At 38.5% G+C, this 27610-nt stretch overlaps 1 long non-coding RNA gene across 1 annotated transcript; it reads right to left on the bottom strand.

Moving 5' to 3' along the window:
- Positions 1-598: 598 nt before the first annotated feature.
- Positions 599-26889, bottom strand: LOC124391413. Its single transcript, XR_006926970.1, has 3 exons — positions 26806-26889; positions 3464-4041; positions 599-3383 (listed from the first exon to the last, which is right to left on the bottom strand). It is a non-coding gene; the product is annotated as an uncharacterized LOC124391413 (long non-coding RNA).
- Positions 26890-27610: the final 721 nt, after the last annotated feature.

The following is a 27610-nucleotide window of genomic DNA, read 5'->3' as shown; positions in this document are numbered from 1 at the left end:
TAATTACAGTAGGAATGCTGCTGGAATCTAGGTCATATTTAGGCAGTAATGTTGCTAGTAACATATCTAGTATTTAGGGTAATAAGGTTTCTTAGTCTTTTAGTTTCTAGTCTTTTAGCTAGTTATCAAGCTAGTAAACTGTTATACTACATTTAACTATGTATAAAGTAGCAGGTTAGTTTTTAGTAAACTAGTATGTAATACATTTTTAATATAGTATGAATATAAAGTAGGGTAGAAATACTGTTCATACATAGTAATTTAGCATGATATTTAGCTTGAAATCAACATAACTAAATCACTGGCAGCATTACTATCAATTAGATAGTTATTCCAGTAGTAATTGATCTAGTAGTTTAGACAGTAATAAAATGTAGGAATGCTGCAAGTAAGTTGGTTAATAATAAGCTAGTCATTTAGGGCTAAGGATTTAGCTAGATTAAATTTTTAGAGAGCAGGAATTAGCATTGCAGATAGTGTTAGCCATTTAGTTAACTTGCATTTTAATAATATATTTGGTCAAAGTTTGTAAGTTAATGATGTTTATAAGGAAGGTTTGTGAATCCATGCAGATAATGTAGAGTATAAATATGTTTATTAAGAATTTAATCATACAGCATATTAGCCAGATTCCCCCTTCAGCTCTGTAGCTACTCTCATGCCATTTTGAAGTTATTTTTTTAAATTAGTGTTCCTATAGTCACGCCAATGCTTACATAAAAATACATAAAATAAATATACATCAAAGCAAAAAAAATCTGCACAAATGTTTAGTCCACAGTTCATCCTTCATCTTCTGCCAGATTCTCTTCCAGTTCATCATTTTCCTCCTTCGCTTTTTCTCCTCTCTGTTCACCTTCTGCTTTATTTCAAACATCACGCTGTTTAATTCCAATCCATCAGCAGCCTTACGAAGAAATGCACACACCAACACACACACACACACACTTTTCATCCGTCGCTTGGTTAATCCCAGTGCGCCGCTTAGACTGAACACCGATGCTGTACACTCTACGCCATTCCTCCTGCAAGCTCTGAGCCAACCATCCGTTTGGGCTGGAGGAATGGAAATGTTTCTTACACACACTCAGACACACACACACACACACACACACACACACACACACACACACACACACAGTGGTAAAAATATGGAAAATAACTCCAACATGATGGAACCCTTTACACACTGATGTTACTACAATGTACAGTGTGGGGTGTAATTCCCTATGCACATTCAATATTAATGCAGAAACACACTCACACTCACACACATACACCAGCAGTAACTGATTATTGATAATCTATTAAGAGGCTTAAATGATAATTGATTTGCCATAAAAGGGACAAATTAGTTTCGATCTTTTGACCTAGTCCAGTTTTTCTTTTTTTCTTTTTTTTTTTGCAGTGTGATGACAATTTTGTTTTTTATGCTTGCTTAGTACTAATTACCAAAAACAATTAACGTTTCTAATGACCAGAAACACCATTATGTGTAACTTGTTAGGAAGTTAGGTAGCAAGCTAACATTTATTTGAATGGTTTATTAAGTAATTATAAGGTTTTTCTTTTTTGTATTTTGCAATACAATGACCCCATTTTCTGTTGTTTTTTTGTTTTTAGTCCAAATTCAAACCAAGATATATTAGCTAAAAAAGCGCTGGTTTCTACTTGCTATGGTCGTAGGCACAAATCTTCCTCCCAAATTCTGCTAGTTGCCAATAGATCTGCATTTTCTACTTGTTAAATCAGCTTTGCTTTGCTGAGTTATGTGCTTTCTTTAGAGGTATCAAGATAAAATTATTAAATGACTCATTTTGACGTTACCATGACAATAGGCCTCTAGTTGTCACGAACATTAGGTAATTAGCTAGTTAGCCTGTTTTCCAGGTGATTTGTCTGCACATAAAAATAAAGCATAACGCAGTAAGACAGTGGATCTGCTGCATTTTTCCTCCACACTGTGACTCCGAGTTGTAATTTATTTATAGAAAGATGAGAGAAAAAGCTGATCAAAGATCGTCACTCGTCCTTTGATGCCTCACATCTCATTTCTTCAGAGGCAATCCTGCATACTCGGTTCCGCTCAGTTCCGGATCATGTGAAGGTCAGCAGCGTTAGTGTGAGAGGAAGGAAAGAAAAAAAAAATCATAAATCAGCGTATTGATTTTAGAGCAAAGTGAATTTAACGTCCAGTCAGAGAGCAGCAGTGATGAGCTTCACGGCACTAATGAGGAATTATGGGGAGGTCCGTTAATTAAAGATGACTTAATGACATACAATGAAATACGCTGTCATAGTGCATTATGGGTAACTATATCCCACACCCACTCAACCTATATACCAGCACACTCCTGCACAAACATTTAGAAAATAGAACAATAGAAAGAACTAGACAGCAGTTAAAAAAACATATAAAGTGAGCGAGGGTGAAATCAAGAGCGAAGGATAGAGAGAGAGAGAGAGAGAGAGAGAGAGAGAGATGGAGGAATTTTTATATAGAGAGATGTAGTGAAGGAGGAGAGAACCCATAGCTTTATTAGGAACTCTTGCAGATTGATTTCATGTCGTGGTACTGACCAGATCGATGGTGGTTGGTGTGTGTGTGTGTGTGTGTGTGTGTGTGTGTAATGAACATTTTGCTCCTCAGCTCTATCCATATTTGATGAAGATCCCAGAGACAATTACGCCGTCCCTCGATTCATTAGAGCTACACACAGACACACACACACACATACACACATACACACACACACCTTTATCCAGGCTTCTAAATCTCTAAAGGCTTTGAAGTATAAAGTATTAGAGACTAATTTATGTGCGTTCGGCCCCACGTTGTATTGATCGGCTGTGTAATTCCCCACACTGACCCTGAGATAAAGAACTTCTGTCATCATGTACGTCCCATTAAACTTTACACAACGTGTTTCAGAGGTATATAGTTCCAGAAGTTTAGACACACCCTTTATGAATTTCCATTCAGTGTGTATAATATGTACACTATACAGTGTGATGTGTAATATAGGCTTGTAGAGTGTAGTGTGTGGTATACATTGTGTAAAGTGCAGTATATGATGTGTTGTACAGTGTGGTGTGTTTTAAGGTGTAATGTGTATAGAGTGTAATGTAAATTGTATTGTATGCTGTGTGTGATATATAGTGTGTGGTGAATAGTGTATAAAGTATGTTGTGTATAGTGTTGTGTGTCGAGTGTAGTGTGTGATGTACGACGTGGTTTCAAAAGGTTTTAAATCCAGCTCTTTTTGCAATCATCTACATTTATCACCTTCAAAATAGTCCTCTTGTACAGCAATACAGCTCCTCCAGCGTACAGTAAGAGGTAAGTCTTCACCGGTCGCTTGAAGACTTCGCTGTCCGGACATCTAGGGGAAGTGAATTCCACACAAGTTCATTTCTCCAACATTGAAGCAGAGAAGAGCATTGAAGCATACTTATCTCTTACCCTGACAGAAGGTGGGACCAGTCAAGCAGTGCTAGAGGATCTCAGCGTGGTGCAGTGCAAGGAGTGATAAAGTTTCTGAGGTGCTGGTCCATTTTTGGCTTTGTAAGCAAGCATCAGTGTTCTGAATCTGATGTGTTCAACTACCAGAAGCTAGTGGAGCACAGCTGTAAGGTGGGGCTGGTTAAACACACAGCTGCATTGTGGATCATTTGCAGTGGACAAATAGAGTTCAGGAGTAGACCTGCCAGCAGAGAATTGCAGTAGTCCAGTCTCAAAATGACAACAGACTGAAATGAGCAACTAAACTGCGTGGATAGAAATGGTCAAATCCTTTTGATGTCGTAGGGAAGAAATGACAAAAGTGTCACATTAGCAACATGTAAGAAAAAGGACAGTTGATTGTCCATGGTTATCCAGAGGTTGTGAGAATTGGGTGAAAGGGAGATCAGAGAGTTGTGAAAAGTTATTCTGAGTTCGTGACCTGGAGATAAATCCCCTGGGATGACCAACAGTTCAGTTTAGCTGGGGTTGAGTTTCAGTTGATGAGCAGACATGCTGAGGAGCAGAAGCTCTGGTATCTGAGGGAGGGAAGGAGAAGATGAGTTGAGTGTCATCAGCATAGCAGTGATAAGAAAACCCATGTGAGAATATTTACTTAGACTTCAGAGTTTTATGAACATAACTAAATGAAAAGGTAACAGAAATTTCAGCAATAATGTTTTAGCTTGACTTGGTCATAGTATGGTTACATGGTTTGGTTCTGGTATGATCCATATAAAACTAATTTTCCATCAGTCACATTGAATTAATCAGGGTTTCTGCCAAAGACCTTTAGGAATAAAAAAAAGACCTATATCATGACATCAAAAACACACAAATACATTGTTAGCATTGTTAACTGGCCTTAACCAAGACTTAAATTTGTTTTTTTTCCAAGCCAAGTATCACTAAACTTGCATTTCCCTGTAGCTGAGAAATAAAATCCATCTAACGTCTATGGTACAATCCAAGAGAGATTCACGCAGATAACATAAAGCTGATTGGTTATTTACATGTTGGTCTCATTTGTAGTCATAATACAGCAAATTATATTTGGACTAGTGAAAGAAAGAACTACACCAAGAAAACAAACAAACAGAAATGAATTGTCAATTGCTGTAAGAGCATTTCAATTAGCATTAGAGGTCACATTACTGTACATTGACCTTTTTACAATTATTTCAGACATAGAACAAAGAATTTGAGAGGTTTTAAGGCATAAAATGTTTTCTAAAATTGTTTAAATCCAGAATTTTTTAGACTTTTAAAGACTCAGTGAAAACTCTGTTAATTACTCTCACGTGTTTTGTGTTTCACCTGTAATGAGTACCCCTAATTAAGACTTTTCTGCATTTAGTTGCTAAGATTCTGTTATCCATATCATGTTGTGTATGTTATGGCTCGTACCTATCTCTGTTTTGATTTCTTAATTTTTTCTTTATCTAAAAAACACTGCAAATGTGCCCCTCTGCATTAGCTGACAAAATAATAAATAAAGCCTATTAACACTAATAATACTAATAATAGTATGTGGTTCCTCTGTGGGGAGTGGTAGCTTAGTGGTTAAATTGCTGGATTATTGATTGGAAGGATGGCCTTGGCCATGCTGCCACTCCTGGGCCCTGTGCAAGGCCTTTAACCCTCTGTGCTCGAGGGGTGTTGTATCATGGCCAACTCTGCCCTCTGACTCCAGCCTACAAACAAGCTGGGATATGCAAAGAAAAGATTTTTACTGTGCTAGCAATTGGGTAGCAAGAACCATATAAATGATTTATGCATTTTCTTACCTAAAAAATTATTTCAATGTATAACTTCTTTATCATCATGACAGTAAAAAGTACAGCACTTGCAGTGCATCAGGAATTAAAAACAAAAACCTGTTATGTGCAAAACTCTTAACATTCATCTAACAATCTAGACTGCATAATGGTATAGTAATGGCATGATAATGGAACATCTTGGAAAGAGAAACCAATCAGAGTGAGAGTAGGAAGTGTTATTGGAATGCAGCTATTTTCTTTCTTTGAGTGGCTTTTTGCAGTCACTGTAGAATTCATTTCAGCCAAACGAAAACAGACATGGCTGTTTTCCCTCATCTGTTGAATGTTCTTCGGGGAATAACGTGATGACATAATCAAAAGAGCCCCAGCCAATCACATGCAGCCATGGAGAGACCGAAACACACACATCGTTTATCTAAAATAGGTGAAGTGTCCAGGCTAATATTGTTTTTTTTGCGACATTAAACACTAGATAGCACTCCAGCAAGTAGTGAGGATTCAAAGATCAATGAATATTCCATATTTAATATATCAACTATAACAATCCCATATTTGTTTCTCACTAATACATGTTTAAAAATGGTTACAAAGGAGGTGACCGAAAACTCCAGTTGAGCTCCAGAGATCATGTCATTTATCACTACAACACTCCACTGACCTGGGCTTCATGGCAGAGTGGCCAGACAGAAGCCTCTCCACTGTGCAAGACACATGAAAGCCTGCTTGGAATTTGTGGGAAAAAAAACACTTAAAGGACTTTCAGACTCTTATAAAAACAAGATTCTCTGCTCTGATAAAACAAATTCCAAGCACCATGTCTCGAGGAAACCAGGCACCACTCACCACCTGTGTAAAACCATCCCAACAATGATGCAGGGTGGTGGTAGCGTTGATGCTCTGGGGGAGTTTTTCAGCAGCAGGGACTGCGGTAGTGGCAGGGTAAAAGTAAAGCTGAATGTGAAAAAATACAGGGATATAATTAATGAAAACCTGTTCCAGAGCACCCATGACACTGGCCTGATCAGACCGTTCAGCTTCCAACAGGATAATGACCTCAAGTGCACAGCCAAGACAATGGCATCGGGACAACATTGTGAATGTCCTTGAGTGGCCCAGCCACAGCCCAGATTTAAATCCAACCATACATCTCCGAAGAGACCTGAAAATAGCAATCCACCGATGATCCATCTCGACAGAGCTTGACAGGATTTGCAGAGAAGAATGTCAGAAAATCTACAAATCCAGGATTGCAATGCTTGTCACATCATACCCAAAAAGACTTGAGGCCAAAGATGCTTTGCTTAAATACTGAGGAGGATCTGATTCTGAAAAAAAAAGTTATTTCCAAATGCACTCTACACACTTTTTATTGAAATGCTAAAAGCTGTATAAGCTCTAAGATTCACAAGACTAGAACTTGTTCAGTAAGAACTTATTAGGAATTATTTATATTTCCAAGTCTAGCCCCGCCCCCTGCATCTATCAATCAGCTTTCAGCTGTTTTAAAATTGGAAAAATATTTCACCATAATGCTTATTTATAAAATGAGATTTTATCCAATTCTACAGGAATGGATGTTTTAAACATCACATTTCTGAGTGGTTTCGACTTCGGGGACGTTTAAAATGAGTTACAGTGTGTCAGGAGGTGTTCTATTCCCCTGTTTATACGTGTTTCAGCTCCCAGACCTGGCAGGCATTTGAGTAAAAATGAAATAATAGCTAGCGGATGGTGTGTGCTTGCGTATGACTGTGTGTGTGTGTGTGTGTGTGTGTGTGTGTGTGTGTGTGTGTGTGTGTGTTCTCTCTCAGACACTGATAATAAAATCTCGTGATGCAGAAAAGGTGTGTTGTAGAGATTATTCCTTCACTCTGGCCTTTTTCTTTTCTTTTCTTTTTTTATAAGCAGGTCTGGATGTTTAACCCTGCTGTAGTGCAAGCTACTTAACAATATTTCATTCCCATCATTCTCATCCTCATCTGGTATAAAATATGACTTGAAAATACCCAATATCTGATTTACATCTCAGTTATTAGAAATAAATGCAAATTTGTTCAAACAAACTTCACTTTCACTCTGTCTAAAATGCTGATCTTAAATGTGTAGCATTTTTCTGTTTTTGGAAAGAAATTACGAATAGGACTTTTATTAGTTTCTATTTCAAACAAACTAACAAACAAATAAATGCATTATCCTTGTTAAAACAATACTCCCAGCGCATTGAGACTTGGAAAAATCATTTATACCATCAACACACTTTTCAGTAAAGATGTAAAACGGCTCATTTCAAGCCGAACCGGTTCAACTAACGTTAAAGTGAATTATGGGATGTAAGTAGACATTATATGGCCCCATTCAAACATGTTACACTAAATCCTTCTGAACCGAGTGGGTTAAAGCATGTGTGTGTGTGTGTTTGTGTGTGTGTGTGTGTATATGTTCTCCCTCAAGCAGTGTTAATAAAAGTCGGTGATGGAGAAAGGCCGTGTGTTCGAGCTCATTCCTCCGCTTCTCGGGTTTTATGAGAAGGTCTGGAAGTTTAAGAAGCACTGGTTAAGTAGGAAAAAGGCAAAAGGAGTGATGGTCAGGAAACATGTCTGTTTTTCGTCCTTTGGATAAAATATCGTCAGAGTAAAAAATTCATAGTGCAGAAGCAGATGAACTGAGTAAATCTAGCTAGGAAAAAGAATGGGGATGAGGACAATGTTTGTCTAAAAGGATTTGGGTAGCATTGATAAAGATACAGGTAACAGGGATCGGTCTGATTTGAAGTTATAAACCTAAAGTTATAAAACTAAAATAGTAGCAGGTAGATAGATAGATAGATAGATAGATAGATAGATAGATAGATAGATAGATAGATAGATAGATAGATAGATAGATAGATAGATAGATAGATAGATAGATAGATAGATAGATAGAACTTTATTGTCATTGCATTGTACAGGTACACAGCAACGAAAAGCGGTTTGGCATCTACCAGAAGTGCAAAATGTAGCAAACATGCAAATAGTGTAGCATAGAGACATGATGCCAATGACAGTATGAAGATTTTTAAAGACTAATGTTCAGAAAATGTCAGGGGGGGGCTACAGCTTTTTCTTCCTTAAAAGCCATTAAAATGAAATAAGTGAGAAATGAAGTAAACTTTCAGGGAAAATGTTTAGTGTTGTAGCAATCATTAGAATAGCAATCATTAGAACAGCATTTAATTGATAAGACTCTCCAGGGTATCTTTGAACACTGTATACATACATCAAAGTATAAAAGAGCACAATAAATACAGTTGTATCCTGAAATAGGTCCTAGAATGGACTGGATTTTCCAACAGCCACTGCACCTAAGCGATTCTTGTCATTTGACTATTTGCACATGCGTCTCTTTTTCTGTTAATGAGCACACCTTTAACTATTTTTAACTAGTTAAAGCGTGCAGCTCGTTCATTGTGTAGTGTTTTGTCTTTCTTAGTCATCGTAGTCCATCTCTGTTTGAGACTACGGATATTTTGTCTCCTTTTCTTCATTATGTTGTGGTTATATTATTTGTCTTTGTGTTTCCACGTTCGCAATGTAAATAAAGAAGGTCTGCAAGTGCATCTGCCTTTTGCCTCCATTACATATTACATGGCAGAAGCATATTATATAAATAAGCTCTAACAGCTAGCAAGCTAAACTGTAGTGCATGCATTTTGCATGCCATCGGATTGGCGTAAAAGCAATATGGAAAAGGTAGTCTTTTTAAATTAGGGATAGGCTGTTCAGGCATGGAGCAAGAGAGAGAGTGTTTCACAGCTCTGAGACAGTGACACTAAAAGCCTTAGCTCCAATTGTTCGGAGTCAAGAGGGTGGGATGGTGAGCAAGTGAGCATCTCAAGAGCCGAAGGTATATGTGCTGGAAAACAATAACAATGAGCCGACAGATCATATGATGGTATTGGGAAGGGGAGAATGTACAAAATAAAAAGCAGCAGGCCAAGAATTGAGGCTTGGGGAATGCAATGAGAGAAGAGTAATAGATCATACTTAAATTCATCAATGAAATTGCTGTCAATCAGGGATATGAGGTATGATAACCAGGAAAGTGCAGCAGCAATAAGGTCGTGTTTTTATAATCACTGACACACACTTCTATTTTTCTAGCTCTTCATTCCATTTGCACATGGTTGCTCAGCTGTTTCCAACTCAAAGACTGGGAAAAAGAGGAAACATCTGCATTTTCCGCTGCCAAAATGTTGCCACTAGTTTCAGGTATGCCTATTTTGTGTGTCTTTTGAAGTAGCTGGGCTGGAAATTTTGCTGAAACCTGTCAACCCTGGTTAAAGATATTACCTTGAACACAGTTGCTTGAAATCTAAAACCACAAAAATGAGCTGAAACTCTCAATACCCTTCTCAGTGCCAATGTTCTCTGATACTTCTCTGCATGTCTGCGCTATTAAGCGCACTATTTAAACACCATAACATTTTAAATACCAACATAAAGCACAAGGAGTCCATTGCTAGCAGCATGCGACAGCAGCCAACATATACTGTACAGAGCTAGCTACAATGTTTTGTGACCTTTCACTCAATGAAATATTTTATTTGCAACATAAAGCAAAAAAATACAACAAAGGACACCCAGAACTGTTGAGCAAATAGAATCCTGTATCAAACACATAAGGGACATCATTCAGCAATTGGTCTCCTCAGTTCTAAGATGTCTTAGGACAGAAGACGTGAAGCTATATAGTGGTAAATATGGTCTTTGTTTTTCAATGTTCTATTGTGAATTAAATTTGGGTTGATGAGGTTTGCAAATCATTGCATTCTGTTTTTATTTACATTTTGCATTTGCATTGCATACATTTGTCCCAACTTTTTTTTTAAATAAAGGTCAAGTCAAGTCAAGTTTATTTATATAGCGCTTTTCACAACAGACATTGTCTCAAAGCAGCTTTACAGAAATCAACAGTGGTGTAAAGGTTGTATATAACAGGGCAGTTTTAACACAAACCCAGAGTGAAAAAAGATCCTCAGTCCAACGCAGATGTTCAGGTGACGGACATGACAGATGTCTGTGCTAATCGTTGTTACTTGATGATTGTCATTTGGGAAAAAGAGGTCTAAATCCTTAAGAATCTCATCTGAAATGTGTTCAAAAACACTCTTTTGTTCTCATTACATTTGATGGGCCATGTGGTTAATTATTGTTTTTATGTCCTGTTTGGTTTGAAAGTCTTTAAATTACATGTCAGCAGTGACACTCATTACAAGGGTCTTCTTGTGCTTGGTCAGGAGAGGGCTAACATCGGCTGAAGTCTCGGTAACAGTGGGGTTTGTGAAAAGTGATTGCTGGGCTTTTAAACCAACTCTTCCATTTTTGGCGCTGGTTGCTGATCAGAAGGTCGGGGTTTAAGCCCTGGTATCGGCAAATTGCCACTATTGGGGATGCTGAGAAAGGCCCTCAACCCTCTGTGCTCCAGGGGTGCTGTGTCATGGCTGACCCTGCACTCTGACCACAGCTTTCTACATCGCTGGGATATGCAAATAAAGAATTTCACTGCCCTGTTTTCACTGTTCACATGTAGCAAGCATAAATGGAAAATGAAAATAACTTTTTTTCCACTATGATAAAAGCAAAGTCATTTTCACCACTGGCCATGAATATATATATATATATATATATATATATATATATATATATATATATATATATATATATATATATATATATATATATATATATATATATTTTTTTTTTTTTTCTATTTTCTATTTTCTTGAGTTGATCTGGTTACCTAAACAGAGTAGATTCATTGATATACAGTATGATGGTATTGTAAATTCAGTTCAGTTCAGTTTAATTGTATTTGTATATGGTTTTTAACAATGAACACAAAACGGGCTGCACGGATGCCCTGCTAACACACAGACAAGGCATGCTGGGAAATGGCCTTTCACTGATGCTTATTAATATTAATACCAAGCAAAGACACAGAGAAGATTACATTTTATTTAAAGAGGCACATCGCTGTCAAAAGGACCACATGAAGGACGTAGGGTTCACTCGAACATAATGAACATGTGCACGCACATGCACTTACAAACACACACACATAATCACACTAATCACATGGTTCCCATTAAAGCTCTTAAAAGCAATGATAAAGCATGTGCTATAAGCAGTACTCCATTCATTGACATATGGTGTTAATGTTAATTCAATTCAGTTTTCCTTGGCACTGTTGCCACTGGCTTGCTCATAATGGACAATCTGGATATGGATAGAGCTACTTTGAAACAATGTCTGTTGTTAAATGTAGCATACAAATAACATTAAATACACAACCCTAATTTTTTTTTTTTGTGTATTTTTGTAAAATTTGTAGAGGTTTTTTTCACAGATTGGTGAACTTCTGCCCATCTTTACTTTTGAAAAATTATAAATCCTTAATTTATAGCTAATCATGTTACTAATGAACCTAATAAGTTAAATTTTTTCCCTTAAAATTGAACATTTCTTCAGTTTAAACATTAGATCTTTTTTTTCTATGTCCTATCAGGAATAAAATATAGGTTTATAAGATTTGCAGACTATTGCAATCTGTTTTTATTTACATTTTTAAACAGTGTTTAAACATTTTGGAATTGGGGCTGTAATACATTTACGAACCACCAGGATTTGCATTTCGGAACTTACAGCTCGAAAATTTGCGGGTTTAGCAAGTATCAGATTATCTTAAAATCTGCAGGAAGATTTTATAAACACTTTTAAAAAACATTTTTGTATTAAAGTGACTTAATGTCTAGATGAATTTAATAAGGTACCAGGGGGTGCGTAGACATTTTTTGGAACTCGCCTTCAGGAACTCGCCTCGTCTTAGAACGTAAACCCCGCGAGTTCCGGTGGACCACTGTACAAAAATCAATCAAACCAACAAAAATTTTACCATATTTTGTAATGATTTTAAAAAAGCTACTACAAATGGCTTGGTGATTGACTTCCATATCACCCTACTTGTGACCACCCTACTTTGTTTAGATTTTAGAGCAAGCAACTGTTTTTCTAATAATTATCTTGCAAATGTTTTGCATTAATAGATTCCCTTTACACATATAACAGATAACAGATTCACATAAAGACATTTTTTTTTATATAATAGTTGAACTCTGCCTCTCTCTCTCACATCCCTCATCCCCCCATCCACCCCACGCCTTTATTTCTGTTGATGAGGTGTAGCGGAACTCAATCATACACAGATTAACTTTAAAGAAACGATCCAGCCGCACTGTTTTAGCCCGAGAGTTTCAAATAACGCCTCAGCCACTTGTGAATTCATCTTTAATGGAAATGAAAATAAAAAAGCTGTGAAGCGGATAATTGGCTGGAATTTTTTTTTAAGGGCTCTTCACGATAATGATAATAGAAAGACGAGAAAAGTGGGTCTTTAACACCTCGGCTGCATGGATGCACTACTAACATGCAGGCAAGGCATGCTGGGATTTGGCCTTTAAGTGATGCCTATTAATATTAATAACAAGCAAAGACACAGAGAGGCGTACATTTTAATTTTATTCATTATTATTTTATATTTTATTTTTATTTTGACATCGCAGTCAAAAGGCCCAGTTGAAGGACACTGGGTTCACGTGAATAAAACGAACATGTGGACACACATGCACTCACACGCACACATAGACACACTCTAATCACATGGTTCCCATTAAAACGCTTAAAAGCACTGATAAAACATGCACTATAAGCAGCTATATATGCACACGCCATCAGTACATAAAACATGAAAGAGTGAATGTGAAGTCTGGTCTGAGTCTCAAGAAGCCACTCAACATGAAATGCAGAAAAAAAAACTTTATTTCACTTTAAACACTTCTCTTTTCTTCAAACAGAGTTGTTTTATTTGTACAGTTTTACAATGGAGGTCAGTTTCCCCACATTTCAGTTTCGATTCCATAATTTATTTTAGTTCTTCTTCCTTTATTATTTAAGTTTATGTATGTTCCACATTCTTTCCTATTTCTATGCATGCTCTATATTCTTTTCTATTACTATTTTTATGTATACTCCACATTCTATTATATTTCTAAATATGCTTTATATATATATATATATATATATATATATATATATATATATATATATATATATATATATATAATTTTTTTTTTTAATGTAAAATCCATATACCATTATAGAAGTCCAACACCTTAATTACTGACCTACTTAGTTTATATATTCCATTTCTATTTTATGTATACTATACTTTTTATTCTATTTTATGTACACACCATATTCTATTTTCATGTATATTCTATGTTCAGTTCTATTTTATTTCTGTTATGTTTAATCCAAATTCTCTCTGATTTCTATTTTATATATACAGTATGTACACACCATATTCTATTCTATTTTATATGTATAATTAACATTCAGTTCTGTTGTTATGTACAGTACATATATCCCACATGCTATTTTATTTCTACAGTATGTATATGCTGTATTCTATTTGTATGTAAACTCCATAACTCTGTACCATGCCTATTTGATGTATACCTCACATTCTATTCTATTTCAATGCACAGTCCTTATTCTTTTTTTTCTATTTTTATCATTTTATTTCTGATTTAATTGTAAATGTCAATTTATTTAACTAAAATTATATTTTATTATATTGTTAATTTTATTTTTTATGCCTTTTTTATTAACATATTTGTTGACTTGAACTATTATTATGTTTTTTGTTTTTGTTTCCTCTTCTCACCTCATTAGGCAATCTGATGCACTTGAACATAAAATCAATACTTACAGTTCTTTATAAAAATCCATGCAAGTAAGTAATAAACTATTGTGTGTGCTGAGGTTATAGTAGCATAATGACATGGAGTTACTTTTTCCACCCCAAAGATGACGATTGCATATATATATATATATATATATATATATATATATATATATATATATATATATATATATATATATATAATATGCAGACAATTACAATTTAATTTAAAGGAAATATTTAAAGAATGAAATATCAAATTGGCTTTAATGTCAGATACAGATGATACTGTACCAGTTCTTTGTATTTGTTTTTTTGTAGTACCAGGATCATTATACTACAAAGAACACCACAAAACAAAAAAGCTGTACACACTACATACGGGACTACATAAAGTGTGCAAAGCGCACAGACAAAACAATTATTACAGATTAACAGGCATATTAAAAGAAGAGTGCAGTGCTAACCAGTACACCAGTGTAAAGGAGAACAGTTGCATGAACATTTATTTGTTCTCCAGCTGTGAATCATCTTGTCATGTTACCAAGTTAAAAAATTAGTAAAAATGGTAATTGATGATTGTGCTAATAATGACATGCCTTTACACAGAGGGCATTTAAATAAAATTGAGGACTTACATCATACTTTTATGCTGCAGAAAATGACAAGGAAATGAAACAATTTTTAATATTGTATTTCTTTTTATAACATTACAATTAACCAACTATAAGATTATTAAACTAATTTTATAATATTCTCATATTTCAATAGTATTGCTTAATTGGCAAATCATTTTTTCTCATTTTTGATGAGTCAGGTGGTTCGCCAAACTGCCACTGTTGGGCTCTCAAGAAAGGTCCTTAGCCTGCTTTGCTAAAATATATATATATATATATATATATATATATATATATATATATATATATATATATATATATATATATATTATTATTATTATTATTATTTTTTTTTAAATAGATAGCTGCAGTATAAATGATGATTTTGTTGTCGTTATCTGTTTTGTAGCTGTCACATTGTTTGCACTTTTCACTGGACTGAAAAACATGCTCGACTTCCGGAAAGTTCCCTGTCATGCATCGTGTTCTGATCCACATAAACCTGCTGCTCTGCTTCTCATGTGAAAACAGAAATCGTTCTCTGTTTATTTATTGCTAAAAAATATCTGAGCTGGACACAGACAGACAGACAGACAGACACACACACATACTTGAAAGTGAGGACTAAAGGAGGACTGACTTATCTCCAGCTCTGCTTCAATTCCCAGAAGCTACAACATTCACAGAGCTCTTGATTTAAAACCTGACACACCCCCCACACTTTTACGCACACTTTAACACATACTTCAGTGTGCATATTCGCAATTATTGCTACTTACACTGTCATGAAATCGTGCTGAGTGTGTGTAAAAGTCATCATTGTACCTAATGATGAAAGATGCTTTATGATGATCAGTAAAACACATTATGATACGATAAGTTCCTTCTGCTGTGAATACACACACACACACAGACACAGACACACACACACACACACACACTACTGCCTAGCTTGGGTTCTACTGAGCAAGGCATATTTAGTCTAACATTAACAAACTTTTGTGCTAGTATGTTGCTTGTAACTTTAATGCTAGTTATAGCTAATAGCCTGGCAAGTCATTATTATTATTATTATTATTATTATTATTATTATTATTATTATTATTATTATTATTATTGTTGTTGTTGTTGTTGTTATTATTATTGAATTAAGGATGTTTTCCCTCAAATGGTCATTCAGTGATGTAACACAGAATTGTTAGCAGGGGATAGGAAAGAAATGATTATCCCCTAACTCCCTTTTCCTCTATCTCTTTCTCTGTTTTACTTACACACACACACACACACACACACACACACACACACACACACACACACACACACACACTTTGCTAACAAGCCGCACAGCCTGAAGCTTTTCAGTTCATGACGGCTGTTATTTATTTTATTTTTTTATTTTTTCCACACAAAAGAGAAATGGAAGTCCGTCTATCAACTCCAGACAAGCCGAGGCGACTGTTAGAAGATGGAGCTGACCTTTTATCCAATCGTGGGTGACTCATCTATCTTACGGCTCTGTGTGTGTGTGTGTGTGTGTGTGTGTGTGTGTGTGTGTGCGAGGGTGAGAAAGAAAGAAAGAAAGAAAGAAAGAAAGAAAGAAAGAAAGAAAGAAAGAAAGAAAGAAAGAAAGAAAGAAAGAAAGAGACAGAGGGGAAAATAATTATTCAGAGTGGCACATTACTCAATCCCTTCCCTCACTGTTACATATGTAACCCTAGTTCCCTAGAGGAAACGCCTCACGTTGTCCACGCTCTGACGTGTGACGTGCAATGTTACGCATACCAGGAAGCTACAAAATGGCTGAGTGATAGTTCTGACATTAGCTTTTGAAAAAGAGAAGGTAACGCAGCAGGGATGCAGGGAGTATAGCCTGTTGACACAGCGTCTACATACGTAACCTAGGAACTCCCTTTTAGGAACTCAAGCTGCGTTGAAACGCGTTGAAACGCTTCGGGAACAAGTGTCCAATCACGCCATACTGACTAGTCCCTGCCAAATGTTTCTGAGCACCACCAGCGTGCAGGACAGAGAAGCCAGGAGTGGCTCTGATGTCGAGGTCGTAAAACCTGTCAAAGGTCAAAGGGGTGGACCAGCCTGCAGCATTGCATATGTCCTGCAGGGAAACCCCCGTGGACCAGGCTGTAGAGGCTGCCATACTCTGGGTTGAATGGGCCTTGACTCTGAAAGGAGTGGGAAGACCAGAGGACTCATAACATGTGGTAATGACATCAACTATCCATCTGCTGAGAGTCTGATTATTGGCAGGAAAACCTTTCCTATTTGGCCATAGCAGACAAACAACTGCTCTGACTTTCTCCACAGACTCGTCCTGTGAAGATAGGTATCCAGTGCTTGCACTGGACACAGTTGATTTAGCTTTTTCTTGTCTGGGGCTAGCAAAGGAGAAGGGCAGAATGCCTGCAAACGACAGGCCGTGAGGAAGCCCTAGGCACCTTAGGCACATACCCTAAACCTAGTGCCATGCCAGAAGTAAACTCTAGGAGAGACGGGGCCACAGACATAGCCTGTAGGTCCCTGACCCTCTTAAGGGAGGATATTGCCAAAAGAAAGGCGGTCTTTATTGACAGGTACCTAAGGGCCACTTGGGCTAAAGGCTCGAAGGGGGGCTCAGATAGAGCCGCCAACACAACGGCCAAATCCCACACAGGCACTCTGGGTCGTATCCCGGGCCGGGTAGAAAATGTGTCATGAGAGCGTTATTCCCCAGTGACGAATAAGCCGCAATAGCGGACACGTAAACCTTCAGGGTGGACAGGGCCAACCCTGTGGCAAACTGTTCCTGCAAAAACTCCAGAACTAAACCAACTGGGCAGTTGACTGGGTCTAACTGGTGGTGCTCACACCACGTGGTAAACAGCTGCCATCTAGCGGCATACAACCTCCTCATGGCGGGAGCTCTGGAATGGAGGATAGGCTCAACTAACTCAGTAGAGAGACCAGCAGCTGGAAACTGTGCCTCCTCTGGGGCCACAGCCAGAGCTTCCATAACTCTGGGCGGGGGTGAACTAGGGTTCCCCCTGCCTGCAAGAGGAGATCCCTCCTGGGGGAATTTTCCAAAGAGGTCTATCAAGGAGGGACAGCAGGTCCGTAAAACCACTAGGTGCCACCAGGTGGATACGTACTCCTTTTTGGCGGATTCTCTCCAGAACTACGGGGAGCAGCATGACAGAAGGGCAGGCGTACAGACATAGCCTCAACCACGTCTGCTCCATGGCGTCCAGAGAGTGAGAGAACCAGAGGGGACAGTGCAAAGTCTCCCGAGTTGCAAACAGATCCACCTGGGCTCTGTAATATCTCTGCCATATCTGCTTCACCACCTCAGCCCTTGCATCATAAAGGCGTCTGCTCTCCAATTCAATTGGTTAGGGATGTAAACTGTTCTTAATTAGAGGAGTTTTCCCTGGGACCACAGGAGGATCTGCTGTGCCAGCCTGTACAAGGGGTGAGATCGGAGACCTTCCTAGCGGTTGATGTATGAGACCACCGACATGTTGTCCGTATGGACCAGCACGTGGTAATCTCTCAGGTCTCAGTGAAAGTGTTTTAGTGCTACAAGCACAGCCATCATCTCCAGGCAGTTTGTGTGCCATGAACAATGTAGCTCTTCCACTGACCTTTCACTCTTGACTGCTTCCCACTCCATGAAGGATGCGTCCGTTGTTAGTGTTATGCGATGACAAGGAACTCCCAAGACAGTGCCCTGAGACAGGAACGCATGTTCTCTTTATATATCTAAGTTTCGAAGAGCTCGCCTCGAGACTTTGATAGTACGGAGTTGGATGCCCCCTCGGGAGAACCCTTTGTCTCTGAGCCACCACTGGAGGGGTCTCATATGAAGGAGACCAAGTGGGATCACGTTGGTCGCTGCTGCCATAAGACCCAGCAGCCTCTGGGACTGCTTCGCAGTGAGTGGTTGGCCTTCTCTTACTCCCCCGACTGCTGTGAGGATAGCTGCGATCCGGGCGGGACACAATTGTGCCTGCAATACTACGCCCAAGAAGGTGGTTCTCTGCAATGGAGAAAGCACACTCTTCCCTGCATGTAGTCTTAACCCCAGCTCCTTCATGCAGGCGAGAACGTCATCTCGATTCTGGACCACCTTAAGCTCTGATCGAGCTAATATCAACCAGTCGTTGAATCAAAAGCAGATGCCCTGAAGTCATGGTGGGGCTAAAGCCGCATTTATGCACTTTGTGAAGGTACAGGGTTAGAGTGCTAGGCCAAAGGGGAGGACCCGATATTGGTAGGCTTTGCCCCCGAAAGCAAACATCAGGAACCTTCTGTGAGCAGGAGGAGGGCTATGTGGAAATCTGTCTATCTCTCACAGAACAACCTCCATGACTCGAACCAGTCTGGGTTCAAAGCGGCACATTCCACAGAGACGGTCCTTTGCTGCTCGGTTAGCCAAACTGTCATCTGTACTTATCTTTCTCTACCTTTCAGCAGCATTTGACACAGTCAACCACAAGACACTTTTGTCAAGAGCTTCAATATTCGCAGAACAGTATGGGAATGGTTTGCTTCCTACCTGGAAGGTCGTTTATACCAGGTTACATGGAGGGATCCACATCTGCCCAATGCAGACTCACCACTGGTGTCCCACAAGGCTCGGTACATGGTCCCCTCCTTTTCTCCCTTTATACCCACTCCATTGGTGAAGTCATATCCTCACATGGGTTTTCTTATCACTGCTATGCAGATGACACTCAACTAATCTTTTCTTTTCCTCCATCAGATACCACAGCTTCCGTTAGGATCTCGGCATGCTTGACAGACATATCTTCATGGATGAGTGCTCACCAACTAAAACTCAATTCAAGATCTCCAAATAACACTTCATGACTCTCTGCTCTCCCCTTCAGCCACTGCTCATAACCTCGGGGTAACTATTCGACCATTTCTGTCCACACAGGCTGCCCAGGTGCTTGTTCAGTCTTTTGTGATTTTAAGACTCGACTACTGCAACTCTCTGCTGGCAGGTCTTCCCCTGAACGCTATCTGTCCACTGCAAATGATCCAAAACGAAGCTGCACAGCTTGTGTTTAATCAGCCCAAGTTCTCCCACACCACCCCACTGCTGCTCTCCCTTCACTTGCTTCCAGTAGCTGCACGTATCAGATTCAAAACACTGATGCTTGCCTACAAGGCCAAAAATGGACCAGCACCATCTTACCTCAGTGACCTCATCACATCTCGCACTGCACCATGCTGTCTGAGATCCTCCAGCACTGCTCGACTGGTACCGCCTTCTCTCAGAATGAGAGGTAAGTACACTTCAAGGCTCTTCTCTGTTCTGGCGCCAAGGTGGTGGAATGAACTTCCCCTAGATGTCCATACAGCGGAGTCCCTAACTATCTTCAAGCGACGACTGAAGACCTACCTCTTCCTGAAACCCTTAAATCAGCACTTTCCAAGTTTGTAGCATTCTAGGGTTATATTTATATTAAGTTTGTAATTTGGTGTACCAGTGTAGATTTATAAATGACTAGAGACTCAAAGCACTTTTGTACGTCGCTCTGGATAAGGGCGTTTGCTAAATGCCACAAATGTAAATGTAAATGTAAATGAAATAGGCATCCCTTAGATCTATCATGACAAACCAGTCCTTGGACTTGATCTGAGACACAACCTCTTTAAGGGTAAGCATCCTGAACCTAAGCCTCATGAGGTGGCGGTTCAAGGAGCAGAGACCTAGGATCAGCCTTAATCCACTGTCCTTCTTTGGAACAACAAAGTACTGACTGTAGTAGCCTGACTCTTTGACTAAGGGAGGATTCACCTCGATGGCCCCTTTCCTTAATGCCCTGCAGCTGTTGAGGCCTCCTGAGAGGCGGTGGGTCTCCTCCATCCGCAGCGATCTATCGGGCAGAGATGGAGGGAGACACCCGCTGGAGGGAGGTTGTGCCCCAAAGCATGTCCTGTGGCTGGGCTAACAACCTGGCCTGCCAAGACACCAGATCGGGGAACCAGCCTCTTGAGACTGGTTTCTGACCCTCTCAGTACGGCCGGGGCAGTGCCTTGCGGCTGTTGGAGCCTCCGGAGAGGCGGCGGGTTCCCGCCATCCACAGCAATTTATCGGGCGGAGATGAGGGGAAACATCTGCTGGAGGGAGGCTGCACTCCAATGCACATCCTGTGGCAGAGCTACAAGCCTGGCCTCCTGGTGGTGATGAGGAAGTACGGGCACTGCGCAAGGTGTACACTCCTCTGGATGTAGAGCGCTCTGATTAGCAGGGCCGCTTACCACTGCCTATTGAGGTAACCAGTAGTCAAGGTCAGTAGAAACTAGCCAAAAAAAAAATCTATCTATCATGATAGCCATAGTCTATTGTGTATTATCCAAAGGAACATTAAGATCAGCTGTAGCTAACAACAGACTAACTGTGTATTGTGCATTTAAAACCAAGATAACATTTCAGCTTCACTAAGCCTAGCTGTTACATTTGAAAGTTATTCAATTGCTTTTTAAAGTTTCCATGTTTTACATTTTTGCAGTGTAAAAAGTGTCAGCAGCAAGGAAAAGAAAATAAATATTTCTGAATCAATACAATACTGATTCGTTCACATTAGTGACTCAGGAAAAAAAAAATTCACAAAAGTACAACAATAGTGATATTCTGTGGATAGTAAAGCAAACTTTGTGGTGAAGTAATCTAATCAAGATTGCAATTGGCTGATTACAAATGTAACTCCGCACACAGGTTAACCCTAAAATGCAGATCGAGCCTTTATTAGTTTCTGTTTTCAGTGCTGAAATATAGGCTCAGCACAAAAGACAAGAAGTGGTGCTGATATTGACGAAGCTTTGTGGAGATCTGAAATAATCGTCGCCCTTTTATTCCAAACATCTGACAAACACAAAGCTGAAAAACTGAAGCAATCATCCTGCCTGCTGTCCTCTGGCACGTTAGCAAAGAAGATATCGATTAGCTGGAAGGACAGAAACAGCTGCTCGACATCAATGACCAAAGAATCTTTATGAGCAGCTCTGTGATAAAGATTTTTTTTTTTTAAAGAAAAGATCTTACAGCATTAGACATGCTTAACTTCTCATCCTGCTGTTCCTGGCTTTCTGAAGTCACAAGCCATTATGATTACAAAGTTTATCGGGTCTATATTGTTGAATTGTCCCACTGCGCACAGCAGATGTCTTCACTGCTAATGTCCAACACACAAATATGTAGAAAATCTTTTAAAAAATCTCTCAAAAAAACACAACAAAGAAAAACATTTTCTTATAAACTTTTTCTCCTTACACCTTTAAATCACTGGCTTCACCGTAATCTGCTGCTGGTCATCTTTGTTAATAGTGGTAGTTTAGTGATCAAAGTGTTGGAGTTTACATTACATTTGGCATCTGGTAAATCCTTATCCAGGGTGACTTACATTCATATCATTTATACAACTAAGCAGCTATAGGGTTAATGGCCTTGCTCAGGGGCCCAGCTTGGTGTGGTTTAGATTTTTAATTAACAGTTCCTGACAAAAGTGGACTAGATTAACAATTTAGATATCTTTGGAAAAGAAGACACTTTGGGCTTTAGTGTCCATCTTTCAAAATTGATAATGCTCAAAAAGATATTAAGTTATAGACAATGAAATGCCTATATAAATACATGAAATCAGTCCAGGAGAAATCCAAAAATTATTGGGTTGAAAGCCACTTGTCTCATGAGCTTATATTTAACATTTTATGAAGCTATCATGAAAAATTCCATGCCTACAAACATTTATCTGAGCCTATGTCTGGTCCTTTTCTCCATCTCCCTGTGTGAGAGCCACCTGCAAGACTCAGGTGACCATTCAGAATCAGAATCAGAAAGAGCTTTATTGCCAAATATGTTTGCACTTACAAGGAGTTTGTTTTGGTGACAGAACTTCCAGTTGCACATTCATATAGTCTGCATTCAAATTAATCCCTGGCCATTCAGGCTATTGTTATACATGTTTGGCTACTGATTTGGCATTCGTATTGATGGCCAGGTTGCCATTGATGACCTGTCTGACTTTTTTTTTTAATAAATGGTCTTATTTGTTTAGTAACACTATATTCTACCAGCCATATTTGCTTTTTTTACTCCGTAGAAGTCGGGTTTTTTTATGCGAAAGTATTCCAAAACATATACAAACTATACACCCCCCAAAGTACTTCGAATTAAACAAAAAAATAATCTAAATTACAGGGCCCGTTTTGTTGGACCAAAAATGCTTTACAGCATGTTGTTCAGTGGACCCTTATCTTTCAAAATAAACTAGGATTTGGAGCAGTGGATGCGTTTGACACGTTATTACAATCATAGTGTAAGTAATGCTTTTTTTAATGCATGTTGTTGGTGTGCACTGTTTACACAAATCCAGCAAATACATTTGTTATATGTTTTCCATTAAAAACTGTGATGTAATTTCTTGATCTTGATGCTTGAGGCTTAGACCTTTTAAATGATATATAGTTTGTCATGGTTACTCTTGTCTTTTTTCATTTAATCTTTTGTTAAAGATTAACACCTGTGAGCAATGGGCTATTGTACGTGCAGGAGTGACCCTGAAGGCCCCTTAACTGCTCAGGTGTATCAAAAAGATCATTTTGTAAATTAAATTAAATAAAATTATTTGATAATAAAGTTGCTCCGGGTAAAGGGTGTCTGCCAAATGCCATAAACGTAAATATAATATAAATTATCACTTTATTGTCAAGGGTTAATTTTATATTCAAATAAAAAATAAACTGAAACTATAAATAAAGAAAAAAAAATATTTTTTTAAAATATGCTTTCAATTACTATATGAAAAAGTGTAAGAGCTTGCCAATTGTACAGTATTAATGTCCTCATTGCACACAAGTTTTGGTTCACTATTATGTATTTATTTAGATATTTTTTTCTCAAATTCTCCATTTGTTCCTGCTCTTTTTTGTAAATATTGTATATTGGATATGTTTGCGTGCGTTATTTATCATTGTGTTTTCGCCCTCTGTCTGTTTTTCAGATTTGTTACTGGCACTGTTGCTCTGTTTAATAAACTTCCTCTCTACACTTCCACGCTTCAAGTCCCAGTGTTACCGTAGAAACAAATAAACTTTAATTAGAGCTGACGTTGTGCGTTTTAAACTCATTGTTCCAGCTTTGTTTTATTTCAAGTATAACGTGCTGGAGCCAGAAACGGCGTCTTCGCTCCAGCTCCTGTTTACATCATTTTCATAGGGAAATTATGACCACAGCTGTATTTACAAGGCAAATAGATTTATACTTAATGAGCACATTAGACATGACAGGATTATTCACATAATCTGCTGGAGAATGGCCATTCACATGAGGAAAAGTAAAAGGAGTTCACTGTAAAGACCCTACAAGAGTTTTATTACTTCAGTGAAAATGACACAGAGAAAAGATTACAAAATCCATGTAAACCAAACAGGTATTTTTTTGTTTGTTTTTTTTTGGCAAGTTCTTAATAAGTTTAAATTGTATACACACTGACACTGATATCACTGATATTCTTGACCGGTTTAAGAATAATAACAGTCCAGCATCGAGATGTGGTTCTTCCACTCATTAGGGAGCAGGGGTTAAGGCCATCTCAGGCCCCGTGCTGGGACAGATGCGGTCTCTGGGGAAGGCATATCAATGCAGTTTCCTTCCAGACATCAAGGGCTACCATGTGTTGGTAAATACAGACAACAAGTCGTTGCTTCCTACACCACCGGGGGGTCTGCGATCTTGCCTTCTATACAAGCTTACACATCAGATCCTTCTATGGGCCCAGGGGAAGCTGCTCTTCTTGATGGCAGCATATATCCCAGGCCACTTGAACGAAGGAGCAGATGCCCTCTTGAGACAAGGGCCGTGGTGGTGGAGCAAATTTGTGGGAGATTTACCAGAGCTCAGATGGACCTACTTGCGATTCAAGAGACATCACATCTCATTACAGATGTCCCCTCTATTTCTAAATGACACATCCAGCCTCTCTAGGGCTGGACGCCTGTACGCCTTTTCCCCTGTCATGCTGCTCCCGAGTGTTTGCCGGGACATAGTCCGTCTCCTTCCAGTGGCCCCACGGTGGCCAGGCAGGCCATGGTTTGCGGACCTGGTAGCTCTCCTTAATCAACCTCGCTAAAAGTTTCCTCTCAGGAGGGATCTGAGGGTTCACAGCTCCTAGCCTCTGGTCTCTTTACCGACAAGGTAGAGACCATTCTCAAATCCAGAGCTCCCTCCACGAGGAGGTTGTACACCGCGAGATGGCGCCTGTTCACAGTTCCAGTGGATCCAGTTAACTGCCTGGTTGGTTCATTGTTGAAATTCTTTCAGGGACAGTTCGCCAAAGTGTTTGCTCCTTACACCATAAATGTCTATGTGTCTGCCATTGCAGCACACCATGCCCCCCTTATGGGGCAGTTGCTGGGTAGAGCCCGTTGGTGACACGTTTTCTCTGTGGTGGATCTCTGGAGGATGATGCCTCTGGCATGACCTAGAGTGCCTGCGTGGGTCCGTTGTCTTGGAGGTATCCTTTGGAGCCGTTGGCTAATGTTCCTTCAAGGTTCCTTACAGTTAAGACTGTGTTCCTTCTGGCAATTTCCTCTCTCAAGAGAGTGGGAGAACTTTTTCCTAGAGTTTACTCCAGGCATGGCCAGTGCCTTTGTTTACAGGATATGTTCCCAAGGTGCCATCGGTCGACCCACAATCTGTTATGCTCCAGAAATTTTTCCTTCTACTTACTGGGCCCTAGACCAGGAAAATCTGAACCGACTGTGTCCGGTTCATTTTCACTGTGAACTGTATCATTTGTATGGCTGCAAGGCTTAAATGCCAATATGGCCATGTGATTTGACTTGACTTGACTTTTACATCAATGTGCTGTGAAAGTAGAAGTGGAAGTTCAGTGGTTAAGATTTAGTTAATTGGTTGAAGTAGATGTTGTAGTTTAGTGGTTTGGTTTACCTTAGTGGTTACCTAAGTGGAATTGATAGTTTGGTGGATAAAGTAGAAGTGGTAGTTCAGTAGTTCAGATTTGTTCATTGGTTTTACTAGAAGTAGAAGTTCAGTGGTTTGGATTTAGTTTAGTGGTTGAAGTAAAAGTGGTATTTCAGTGGTTTGGATTTAAATCAGTGTTTGTAAGTAGAAGTGGAAGTTTTGCATAGAAAACATCTTCCAACTCATGTTGGAAGATGTTTTCTATGCAATACAATAATTTTCTATAACATCTGAAAATCACTCCGAGGTTTATGGCACTGGACTACAATTCCCATCAGCCAGTACAACATTGTGTAACTGTCAAACGTCACTAATCAGTCACACCTGTTCCTTGTCACCCTTGATTAGCACATGTATAAAGGTCACATCTATCACAGCGCTCTGTCTTACATTTGTCTTTTGTGGTTGTTACACCTGTTTTTCAGTCTTAGGGTTCTTTGTAATGTTTTTTTATGTTCCTATTTTTAATTACTTATTGTTTGGCATTTTTGAGTTAGTTTAAACTTTAATTTTAAAGGAAAATCTGCACCTTTATTCAACTTGAAATGCTTGACAAATTTTAGGGTAGTATTAGTAATGTAGTTTTACCATAACACCCATTCAAAGATTTTTTTCTGTATTAGTAATTAATATTCATGCTAATTACTATTATTTCTTATTGTCCCTCATCTATTCATCATCTAACAAATAACTAATATACTTAAATATTATATATACAGTGCATGCTATACATTTGGAAACCTAATCAAACCTAACACTCACAACGTAATCACACCTAATCTTTATCGTTTTTTAAAGATGTACATTTTTCCATTTGTCTATATGAAACAAACTAGGTAATCAGCAGTATTCCAAAGGTGAAGAACACCTTTGGCAAGTTTTAAAAGAGGCATGGCAAAGTATTTCACCTGAAAGTCTGGAGAATCTAACTGTCTGAATTGCAAGAGATAATAAACCTAGGAGAAGATTTTTCAATAAAAATAAAGAGGTGTAACATCTGTACTTTAATATATTTGCTTAGTCAAAGTAAATATTATATACACTTAACTGTTAATATCTAAATTTTGCAAGTAATAAAATGGTTGAGAATAAATATAAAAATATATATTTTTTTAATTATACCTAGATTAATAGTCATACCTTAAATGGAAAACTAGGGTCCATAGCTTAGTTAGTGAAGCAGATGCACACAAGGAGGAAGCATTGAGAAATCTGAGAAAGCTCTTTATCCCTGACAGTTCATGTTAAATCTCAACAGATTGCTGATAATCCACTTACAGGTCTGGGCAAGACACACACACACACACACACACACACACACACACACACACACACACACACAGACACATGCACACACCTGTCCTCATACAGTAACCTTTACCAATTAACCTCAGTTAGTGTGTTGAGTTTCATGGGTAAAAGCACATCTGACATTTTTCACAGTAATCTGAAATCGGAGAGTAGCTTTAATCCACACATGCAGAAACACACACACACACACATACACACACAGTACACACAGGATGCTAAAGTTTAAGTGCGATAAAGTGTTTTTCAGCTCATTTTTTAGCTCATTATGTATTAAACACCAACGCAAACTGCCTGCAAATGAACTGCAAAATGAAAAAAATGGGTGTGATTTTTTTTTCCCCCATTTAATTCTCATCATGCCAATATGTGAAGTTATTTAAATAAATAAATAAATAATTTCATGAGTTATAAATAAATTGATAAATGAGTTAGTTGTATTAGTTTGATATACAAATGTTTAGTGTTACAATTTCAAGTCGTCAAGTATCTTATATTCTCATTTCAAGTATATATATAACACACATAGTGAAATGAGACCAAGTATCTCCAGAACCCTGGTGCTACATAAAACAGCATAGAGCAACATCACACAACATAGAGCTACATAACAGAACACAGAGCTGAGGACTCAAGT

Source organism: Silurus meridionalis, chromosome 9, assembly GCF_014805685.1.
Source record: "Silurus meridionalis isolate SWU-2019-XX chromosome 9, ASM1480568v1, whole genome shotgun sequence".
Lineage (NCBI taxonomy): Eukaryota > Metazoa > Chordata > Actinopteri > Siluriformes > Siluridae > Silurus > Silurus meridionalis.
Note: the sequence above shows the minus strand (reverse complement) of the source record. Positions and strands in the feature narration are given on the sequence as shown.